Raw genomic sequence first — 12,110 nt, 5'->3', positions numbered from 1 at the left:
ATATTATAGTTAAGTACCATGGAGTCGGTTCTGACTCATAGTGACCCTACCCAGGGTTTCTGAGGCTGTAAATCTTTATGTGAGGAGACCGCCTCATCTTTCTCCTGCAGAACTGCTGGTAGTTTCAAACTGCTGATCTTGAGGTTAGCAGCCCGATTCATAACCACTATACTACCAGAGCTCCTTGTATATGTGTGTGTACATATATGGATGTGTGGATGTGTGTGGGTACATGCATATTTATATGTGTACATGCACACTGCACATTTGCATGCATGATCACATGTGTGTGTATGTGTGTGTATATGTGGATGATCATGCCTGTATGCATGCATATGTATGTGCGTGCATGTGATTATATATGTGTATGTCTATAGATACACACATACATTGTGCGTGCGTACATATATGGGTGTGTGTACATGTGTGAGTATATGCATACTTTTTTGTGTGTGCACACACATGGGTGCATGCATGTTCGTATGTGTCTGTGTGTGTGAGAGAGAGCTATTATACTGTAATGCACAGACGAGAGGAAGTGGCTTGTACCGGGATTCCCATGGCTTTACCTGCTTCTGCTCCAGAACCATCAGATCACCTAGTGAACCAGCAGAGAACAGTTGGATATGCCTGTGAAAGGAGACCTGACTTTGTGGGAACTTCCACCCTAGCCCCCCAAAGTAGCTTAGTGAACCCTGGGGTGGCACAAGCAGGTATGTCCCTCCTGGCAGGAAGGTTGGCAGTGTGAACCCACCAGAGGCTCCTCAGAAGGAAGCCCTGCTTCCCAGAGGTCACAGATTGAACTCCCTGTGGAGCGGTTCTGCTCTGCACACGGTATGTGTGACTCGGGGCGACTGGAATGCAGCAAGTAACAGCAACAATGGTGACCCATAGAGAGCATGGAGGACGTCTGCCCCATGGTACAAACTTAGCTCCTTCCTTTTCAATTAAATCTTAACTTCCAACTGCCAGAGAATCTGGCTCAACCTGCTGCTGCCAACCTGTGACTCCCCCTGGGCCCTCTCCACTCTTAGCACCTTGCCATTGCTCCTGCTGTTCCCATAGCACGATGCTGTTCCCATCACTTGGTGCCTTACTGCAATGAGCATAGGGAAAGTCTCCCTGAAGTCTTGATGCCCTGATCCTAGATCAGCTTTATTCATATCTCCTGATATTCTGAGACTGTGCCTATCCTATTTATTCATTTATCAAATATTTATTAAGCACCCTGATGCGTTAGCCCCCGGTTACCTCTGGTGTCTTCTCCTTTGGCTCAGAGGCTCTTACAGGCAAGCAATGAATTAACTTCTTCCCCTGAGTCTCCAAAACTTTATTTTAAGCCAGAGTTCAATTATTAGCATATATAAGCCTAGTATTAATCACATGATTTCTAATTAAGGAACTTTCCAGGGTCAGGTTTCCAAGTGAAGTTTGCAGGCAGCCTGCCCAAGTCAGGACTTCATTAAGAACCAAAGCAGAATTTAAACAACTCCAGAGAGTGCAGGAGGGAGATGGGATGGCCCTGGGAAGCTGAAATTTGCTGAGTTTCTTAATTCTCTCTCTCACGCTCAACTCTCTTTCATTCTCTTGGGTCCTGGCAGTCGTGGGTAACGAGGGACCATTACAGAAGGAATCTTAGTCATATCTCTCTAGCCCTTAACATGAAACTATTTCCAGAGATGGATAGAAGAATCCCAAAAGGAGAGAGCTGCCTAGTCAGATGTGGGAGGCTTGGCTCTCTGGTTCTGTCTTCAGGAATCAGTATACCCTGCAAAGAACGCATGAGACACAAAAGAGGCACCATCATTTCTCACAAGAAGGAGTTTGGTGGAAGGATTATCTCAGGTGGTGCAGTGGTCTATCTAGATCCCCTCCACTCCTGCTCTGCCATCTTCAACATGCTGTGAATTAGTCCTGACATTATGGTCCCACATTGACCCAGCTTCACCTTGCCATGCACAAGGAGAAGCTTTTTGTACTTTCTTTGAATTGGGGAGCAAACTCCTCTAAGCCTCCCCAGTCGTCTTCCCATCTTAAGACACTGACAAGAAGTTCCATGTCCACCACTCTCCCAGTCTGTGGAGAATGGGAATGGGGTCTCCATGTTTGATCAATTACGGTTGACTTCTGCTAGCTGGGGGAAAACACACACTTCCTGACCAGGCAGCTACCTGAACAGAAGTGGGGTGCCCTGAATGAGGAGGGGAGCTGCAGTGTGGTGGGCTTTAGCTTGGGGTCACAGACATCCATACCTCCTGGTAGATAAGGGAAAGGCAAAGTGTCTTCAAGCAAGACAAAAACCATCATCCATGCCCTCAACCCTTTTCTTGGGCTGAGAATGCTACAGAGAAAATTCAAGAATCAAGCAACTGGGCACTGGGCAAGCAGCCCCTTAAATGCTCCCAGCTCCTCCCTGAGATCCTAATACTTTAGTCAACATCTGTTATAAAAACGAGTGTGTTTGTCTTCTGCCATTACTAGGTTACACTAATGGCTCTGTGGACACAGATGGTGCTTAACATCTTTAAGATAAAAACAACGTACTACAAAGAAGCAAAGACCCTGTACTTATGATGGAATCATTTAAACAAACTCACAGCATCCTTGGCAATAAAGGAAGATCACAGTCTGAAGCTCTAAACATGTACATCTTTGAGCAACACAAATTAAGACATGAAACTTCCCCATGAAAGAGGAGCTTTCACACAAAAAGGAGAATATAAGACATTTCATAAGACGAACGCTATGTGAAAATAGAGATACAGACATGGAACCCTAGGTGGTCCCAGTGGTCAAGTGCTCAGTGCTAACCAGAAAGTTGGAACTTCACGTTCACCACTGAAGAGCGCTCTGGGCAATCTGCCTGCAACAGACCTCAAGCATGGACCGACTCTGACACATGGGATGGCCTTGGGTCTGAGTCGATTGGATGGTGACTGGTATTTTACTTACAGGGGCCTGGGCGTGGGTCTGGACAGTAATGGAGTGCTCGGGTGGGGCTTGACCACTAGCCAACAGTTTTGTGGCTCGAATGCTGCATCCAGAGGCTCCTTGGAAGACAGATTGGGTCATTTACTCCCAAAAGATGGCCCTCTGGAAAGCCCCGTGGAGCCCCGCTCCCCAACATATGTAGAGTCTTTCCAAGTCAGAATCAACTAGACAGCAAGACCCACAGGCAGAGATGGAGATGGATGTTGGCACTGCGTACTCACCTGCTCACAGAATTCAGTAAGAACCAGATTTCAATGGAAACCTGGGCATTGGGGAAACATGAGAGTAGTGGGACTTCCTAGACCATCTCATTGGGAGGAAATTGCTGAGATTGGTCACTTTATCGCCACATACATGTGAAATGCTGAGAACAGACCTGGTTATGCATTCTAACTGGTAAACATTAGTGTCACGGGGAATCAGCAGAGTCTGCCACACCAAATTCTCCGCATCCATCCGTGTGGCGCTGTGGGATAACGCACTGGACCACAAGGTCAGCAGTACAAATTCACTGACTCTTCAGAAACCCTACAAAGGATCTCTGTGAGTCAGAACTGACTTGAAGACACTTAGTAACAAGAAAAACCTCTATGCACAGGAGCCCTGGTGGTACAGTAGGTTAAGTGTTGGGATGCTACCAGCAAGGTTGGTGGTTCAAACCCACCAGTTACTCCTTGAGAAAAAGATGAAATGCTTTCCGATCCCATTACTATTTAGTCTTGGAAACCCTAAGAGCAGTTCCACCCTGCCCTCTAATTGTTATAAACTATGGAGCTGGTTTCCACTCAACGACCCCATGTACAACTTCCTGGTCATACACCATCCTTAAATCTCTTCTCATGCTTGAACCCATTAAATGTTGCTGATCTATCTTTTTCAGGGTCTCTTTTTTTCTTGACCCTCTCTCTACATTACCAAGAACGATGTCCTTCTCCAGAGACTGGTCCCTCATGACAACATGTCCAAAGTATGTGAGAAAGTCTTGCCATCCTGGTTTCTAAGGAGCATCCTGACCATACTTCTTCTAAGACAGATTTACTTGTTCTGTCAGTCCATAGTGTTTTCAATATTCTTCACCAACACCAATAGGGTCGCCGTGAATCAGAACCAAACTAAAGGCAGTGGGTGGGTATTCATTGGTGCACATCTTGAATTCGAGCACTGAAGATATAACACAGGGGTGTCTGCCGCTGGAGCCCCCACCTCTAATTCACAACCCTTTTTGGGAGGAGAAGTACAGACACTCTGCTCTTTAGCAATTTGCTGCAAGTGGAGCTACTGGCTTCTGTTCCGGCTGACTCCCTAATCACTGAAGGTGCTAGTCACTTTCCCCACTTGATAGATGAATCATTTCTGGGGTCTTGCTTGTGAAGAAATGGGAAGACCGAAAAAAGAGCAGATCACACTACATTAATCTGTTCTTTTTCCCACCTCATGCATTTTCTTATCAACATTCACACTTTACCTCAAGGGGAGAATGGTTTGATAAATGCAGATTTTGTTTTATTTTCTGAATAACATCCCATGTGCCTACAGCACCCCTCAGCTGCTTGTAGGATTCCAGCCCTATCACTGACCTGGTCCACTCTGACCCCCATTCACACTGACCTGGTCCACTCTGACACCCCCCCCCCACACTCACACTAACATGGTCCACTCTGACTCCCGCTCACACTGACCTGGTCCACTCTGACCCCCCGCACACGCTGACCTGGTCTACTCTGAACCCCCCCTCACACTGACCCCCACTCACACTCTGGCTCTCCTATGGCGCTGTCACTAGGGTCAGCTCAGAAGCTGCCTGGGGGCTCAGGGACGTAGGCTCCTCTTTCTGTAAGAAAGTCATTACTACTGTCGCCACCCAGGGGGCTCCTACAAGAAAATGAGGTTTCCTTCAGACCCCTTCTTGTCTCAGTCCCACCTTCCTCCTGGGTACCAAATCTTCTGCACAATGTTATCACCGTCCCATTCCTTGCTTAGCAGGCCAGGGGTGGTGTAATAGGTTGATGTTGGAGGTTGACATCCACCCAGAGGCACCTCAGAAGAAAGGCCTGGCATTCTCCCTAATAATCAGACGCTGACAGCCCCATGGAGCACAGTTCTAGTTTCGACTCTGGAAACTCTGTTTTTTATAAATAGCAATCTAATATCAATTTTATACCCCAGGGGAAATTAGGACTAACTTTAGAAGTTCTGTGGCACTGTGGGTTAATGTGCTGGATTGAACATCAAGGTTGGTGGTTCGAGCTCACCAGCCGCTCCTTGGAAACCCTATACAGGGTTGCTCTGGGTCGGAACTGACTTGATGGCACTCAACAACAACCTCTTTTAAAACAGGGCTTCTTCTATATAAATATAACATATCAAGTGCACTAATCTTAAGTGGAGTTATGGTGTAGCGCTGTAGGATCAGCAGTGGACTGCTAACCTTAAGATTGGCAGTTCAAGCCCACTAGTTGCACCTTGGAAACCCTCTACAGGGTCGCTATGAGTCAGAACTGACTTGATAGCACTTAACAACAATGATCTTAAGTGTTCAACTCAATGAATTTCTATATCTGCATGGTGGTGTGAGTCCACCCAAAAGCTCCTTAGAAGAAAAGGCTGTCAATCCTCCAATTAATCAGACACTGAAAACCCCATGGAGCCGGGTTCTACTCTGATGCCCAAGGCCTGCCCGTGAGCCAGAATAGGCTGGACAACAACGTTTTGGCATTGTTGTTGCCCCCCTCTGCCCCCTGAGACCAGCTTTCCTAATCACCAGCAAACACCCCAGTAGTTACAAGGGATGCAGGGATTTCCTAACAAAGAGGACCTCAGGAGCAGAGCCTGGTGAGGGCACTGCTCTCTAAATAAAAGGACAGAAGTAGGATTTGGGTGAAATCACAGATTTGCTTCCACTGTAAGGACAGAAGCCAATTAGCCACAGAGCAGCTGGGGTGGGGGAGAGGTCGCACACAAGGGCCACAAAGTGAAACGTCAGCGAATCCTGTGTAACTTGTTAAGATAAAGGATCTAATTTAACACTAGCAAAGACTTTTTCCCCCGCTCTCTATCTGAGATTCTCCAAAGATACAAAAAAATTCAGAAAGGTAATCACAAGAAAAAAAAATGTTCCCAGGTCCTCTGATTCCAGAAATGCACCTAGTGACTCAATTTAAAACAGGAAAGTCTATCAAAATTCAAAAAGTAAAGTAAAACATTTTTAGAAGTCAGACACTGGTCTCATACTGAACCCTAGGCAGCCCCACTGCCAGAGAGCCCATTGTAACTCACAGTGACCCTGTGTGACAGAGAGAAACTGCCGCAGACCGTCACTTCAGGGGAGCATGTCGTCAGGTCATTGTCCATTGGAGCCACTGGGTGGGTGAGTAACCTAGCTCTAAACCATGGAGAGAAACTGGATTACAGTCGAACCTGCATACCTGGAATGCATAGCACGTTACACATCGGACATCTAACCACAAGGTCAGTGGTTCAAATCTACCAGTAGCTCTGTGAGAGAAAGATGAGGTTTTCTGATTCCATAAAGATTTACAGCTTTGGAAACCCTATACAGGGTCTCTATGATTCAGAACTGACTCAACAGCACACAAACACCACCACTTAAAACCTCCGCAATAAAAGTTACTGAGCACTAATTTATATTTTTACAATTAGCATTCCCTCGAAAATCCAGGCTGCATCTCTTAATTGTTGGTTGGTTAGGTTTCTCCCAGAAAATGTGTTGAGAGCATGACAAATGTCTACCAAGTTCTTGAGATGTGATTCTTGGGAAACCATTTCTATTGAAGGAGGCTAGGTTAGACTTCTGGGCTGTTCACCAAAAGTCAGCAATTGAAACCCACCAGTTGTTGGCAATTGAAACCCACCAGTTGTTTGGTTGTTGGCACCACAGGATAAGCACTTGACCTCAAGGGTGCCTTGACTATAATTTGGTGATGGGACACAATACAAACTGAAGAGAAACAGATGTAAAATGCACTAATAATCAGAACATGAAACGTACGAAGTATGAATCTAAGAAAACTAGAAGTTGTCAAAAATGAAATGGACTGGTATTAGCCATTTTGAATCTGACAGTCACATGGTTTACTATGCTGGGAATGAGAAATAGAGGAGGAATGGTACCACATTCATCTCCAAAAGAACATATCACGGTCTGTCCTGAAGTCCAATACTATCTGTGCCTGGGTAATACCCATATACCGAAATGGAAGACCAGTTAATACCACAATTATTCAAATATGTGCACCAACCACTAAAGCCAATGATGACGAAATTGAAGAATTCTACCAACTTCTTCAGTCTGAAATTGATCAAACATGCAATCAATATGCATTGCTAATGACTGACCATTAGAATGTAGAGGTTGGAAACAAAGAGGAAGGATCAATAGTTGGAAAATATGACCTTGGTGATAGATTGCTGGAGATTGCATGACAGAGTTTTACAAAATCAATGAAACCTGCTGTAAACAACATTAAAGAGGACTATACGCATGGACCTCACCAGATGGAAAACACAAATCAAATTGACCACATCTGTGGAAAGAGATGGTGGAAAAGCTCCATATCATCAGCAAAACAAGGTCAGGGACAGATCGTGGAACCAGACCATCAATTGCTTGCATTCAATTTCAGTCTGAAGCTGAGGAAAAATTAAATGAAATCCACAACAGTTAAAATATGATTTTGAACATGTACAACCTGAATTTAGAGATCATCTCAAGAACAGATTTGGTGCATTAGATACTAAAGACTGAAGACCAGAAGAGTTGTGGGATAACATCAAGAATATTATACGTGAAGAAAGCAAAAAGAGGTAATTAAGAGGAAAAGATCAAAACCGATGTCAGAAGAGACTCTGAAACTTGCTCTTCAGCCTAGAGATGCTAAAACAAATGGAAGAAATGAGAAGGCAAAAGAGCTGAATAGAAAATTTCAAAAGGGAGCTAGAGAAAACAAAGTCAATATTTTATTTTAACAAAATTTGCAAAAATCTGGAGTTAGAAAACCAAAAGGAAGAACATACTCAGCGTTTCTCAAGCTGAGGGAACGGAAGAAAACATTCAAACCTCAACTTGGGGTATTGAAGGATTCTATGGGCAAATGAGCTCTGGTAGCATAGCAGTTATGAATCAGGCTGCTAACCTCAAGGATGGCAGTTCCGCAGGAGAAAGATGAGGCTTTCTAGTCCCGTAAAGATTTACAGCCTCGGAAACCCTGTGCAGGGTCGGTATGAGTCGGAATCGACTACACGGTACTTAACAACAACAAAATGGGCAAAATACTGAATGATGCAGAAAGCATCAAAAGAATAAGAAAGGAGTACACAGAGTCACAGTACTAATAGTAAATGACCAATGTTCACCCATTTGAAGAGATCACATCAAGAGTCAATGATACTGAAGGAAATCCAAGTTGCACTGAAGGCATTGGCAAAAATCAAGGTTCCAGGAAATGAAGAAAAGCAAATTGAAATCTTTCAGAACACTGATGCAGCACTGAGGCACTCACTCATCTATGCCATGATATTTGGAAGGCAGCTACCTGGCCAACTGACTCAAAGGGAGAGTTACATATTTGTACCCATTCCCAAGAGAGGTGACCCAATTAAATTCAGAAACCATTAACAATAACACAAATTACAACCACAAGGGATATTTTGCTAAAAATAATTAAAAGATGGTTCCAACCATACACTGACAGAGAATTTCCAGAGGTTCAAATTGGACTCAGAAGCAGATGTGTAATGAGGGATACCACTGCTGATGTCTAATGGAGCTTGGCTAAAAGCATAGAGTGCCAGAAAGATGTTTACCTGTGCTTTATTGACTACACAAAGGATTTTGATAGTGTGGATCATGACAAGCTACGGACAGCATTGAGAAGTATGATTATTCCGGAACACTTAATTGTACTCAGGAAGAACGTGTACGTAGACCAAGAGGCAGCTGTTCGAACAGAACAAGGGAGCACTGAACAGTCTAAAATTAGGAAAGGGTTGTGCCAGGGTTGTATTCTTTCACCATACTTATTCAGTCTGTATGCTCAGCAAATAATCCAAGAAGCTGGTTTATATGAAGAAAAACATTGCAGCAAGGTTGGAGGAAGACTCATTAACAACCTGCGATATGTCGATGATACAACCTTGGTTGTTGAAAGCAAAGAGGACTTGAAATATTTACTGATGAAGATCAAAGAGCACAGCTTGTGGTATGGATTACATCTCAGTGTCAAGAAAACAAAAATCCTCACCACTGGACCAATAAACAACATCCATGTTGTTGTTAAATGCTGTCGAGTCGGTTCCGACCCATAGCGACCCTGAACAGGGTTTCCGAGGCTGTAAATCTTTATGGGAGCAGAAAGCCTCATCTTTCTCCCGCGGAACAGCTGGTAGTTTTGAACTGCTGACCCTGAGATTAGCAAGCCCGATTCATAACCACTACGCTACCAGAGCTTGACTATTGTGGTTTTCACATGTTAGAGAATTTCGTAGGAAAAAGCAGCTCTTCTCAATCTACCTTCAGGACAGACAGGTGTATACACAACACAGGACTGGACTTGTTCATCTTCCACGACCCTGGTTTCTTAACGCCATGCTGGGTCAACACCAACATCTCCAATTTCTCACTAGGTCTTTTGAAAGTTGCATTCCATCTCAAAGGAAAAATTACAAAACGCTCACTTGGCTCTGTATTTTGCTTTGGCTTTTCCCTCCTATTACATGGTGGTTAATTATCAGCATAGGAAACCTGGAGAAAATCCTCCTAAATCTTTCACTGGCACCGGTGGGGGGATTAGGAAGGGCCGCGTTCTTACCTGGTCTTCATCACCTTTTAGGGAGCCAGCTCACTATCCTGCTATCTGCAAGCCCTCGGTATTCTGCAGGAAGGTTGGCATGGAATTCCTGTACCCCTAGCATGCTAGCAAGTGAACCTGATGAAACTGATTGCCTTCAAAGGTGAATTTATCTTCTCCTGACTCCAAGACACAGTTGAATATTGGGGATTTAGTATAATTTTTCTGAGAAACAAACACAAATACTATACAAACAAGGAGGTGACATTGGAGCTAGGGGACCCACCCTTCCCCTGCTCCCTGTTGTTCCGCCCTCAGCTGCCACCCCATGCCAGAGCCGACTGCCCTATGGCCAGGCTGTTTTCACTGGCCAACAGCTACCGCTGGCCTTTTGTGTTCTTGTCACTCTTTCTCTCCAGGACAATATGAACAGACACTCTCTGAGGAGTCAGAGATGAATGATAGATTCTTGGAGGGCGTGAGTGTACATACAGTTTTAGGCTGCCTGAGCCTGGGTCACAGTCACCATTTTTTTGGTCTGTGAAGGTTTGGTGGCCCTGTGGACACAGACTAATTAATGAGGGGGATAAAGCCATGGCCCACAGGAAACACAGCTACAAGCCATTAAACCGAAGAAAAGCGCTGGCTTTCATGCTGTAGGCAAGTTGTTTTCAAAACATGGAGTGCATTTGTGTGGGGGAAGGGGGATCGGCTTTTCTGCAGGGTATATAATACTAATAGTGAAGATTCTCAACTGTCCCTCTAGAGATGCTTAGGAAGAAAGAGCAGGTTTTCTGCTTTTGAAACATCCACCGTAGGAAACCCTGACACACACAGGGCCACTGTGACTCGGATTTGGCTCAAAGGCAACTGGTTTATTTGGTTTTGCTTTGGATTATTTCGTGGTTTAGGATCCTAAAGCTGGTTTTCACTTAAAACAAAGTGCTTTCAATACACACACAACTTTCAAGAATGTGACCTCTATGTGAGTCAAAGGCAGACTTTCTTTAGTTGTGGGGTCTGTTTACCAGGCGTTGTTTGGGATCCACATCCCAGACGCACACCTCTGGAGGATTTGAGTAGATGCTTTCACCTGGGGTTCATCCCCCGTAGGGGGTAATCAGATGTGTCTCCCCAGGGGTTTATTCTGGTGTTTACTATAAGTTGCTTTCCTGTCCATTAACCCTTATATTACACCCAGGACATAAAATTAATCCCTTAACAAATCATGTGCACAGGTAAGCTGTATGACTTAATGTCAGGTGGAACACACACCTTGTTAACTAATCCTTATGTAAGGAGTCCTGGTGGTGCAGTGGGGAAGCGCTTGGATGCTAACTGAGGGGTCTGCGGTTCCAATCCACTAGTGACACCCTCCATAGGAGCTAGGTCTGGTGACCGGTTTCTGTAATGACTTCAGCCCAGGAAATCCTACGGGACAGCCTTATTCTATTACGTGGGGTGGATACGAGTCGGAATCCACCTGTAACCACAACAACAACAGGTAGGAAAAGAGGGCTGCAATGTGGTTGACAGCACTGCCCCTAAACCTCAGCGAAGGCCTGGTGGCTGGATCCTCCCTAGAGGAGCTCCTGCTTGGCTAAATCAGCCAACAAAGAGCCACACCTACTGCCCATGGTCAGAAGGAAGTACCTCTTGAACACTGGATGCATGCACAGAAATAAATGTGCCTTTAAAACCGCCACTGCAGTCATGGGATGTGTCCGTTGGAGAAACGATCGTCTCATTTTAAGAATCTGTAAATTCAGAAAAATGGAAACTGTTAGAGGAGCGTCCACTGAGGAAGTTTTTTGACCCTATATCTTCTGGGTATTTAGTTTTATTAGATATTATTAGGGCCCAGAAATCACTACCCTCACAATTCTTCCAGGAGCCCCAGCGTCCTGGCTTTCCTTATTGTTCTTAAATTGCAAGTCGATTCCAAATCATATGGACAAAAGAATCAAGCTCATTACCCAGTCCGGTGTCATCCTCATAACTATTATTACCTTTGAGTGATGATACTCTTATAATTGAGTAATCACAATCGTTATTGCCATAGCTGATGCCCCTGTGGCAAGACCAAAAAAAAATAGGTCTTCCTATTTTTCGCCTACCCTCCACTTGACCAAGCATAATGTCCTTCTCCAGAGACTGCTGTTGTTGATGTTGTTAAGTACCACTGAGTTCATTGCAACTCACAGCAACCCTGTATGGGGCTTCTGAGGTTTTAACTAGTAGGTTTTAACTGCTGACCTTGTAGTTTGCTGTCCAGTGCTTACCCTACAACACCACATCAGGAGTCTCCAGAGA

Source organism: Chrysochloris asiatica, unplaced genomic scaffold, assembly GCF_000296735.1.
Source record: "Chrysochloris asiatica unplaced genomic scaffold, ChrAsi1.0 scaffold00238, whole genome shotgun sequence".
NCBI lineage: Eukaryota > Metazoa > Chordata > Mammalia > Afrosoricida > Chrysochloridae > Chrysochloris > Chrysochloris asiatica.
The sequence above is the reverse complement of the archived record's forward strand: the minus strand, read 5'-3'. Positions refer to the sequence as shown.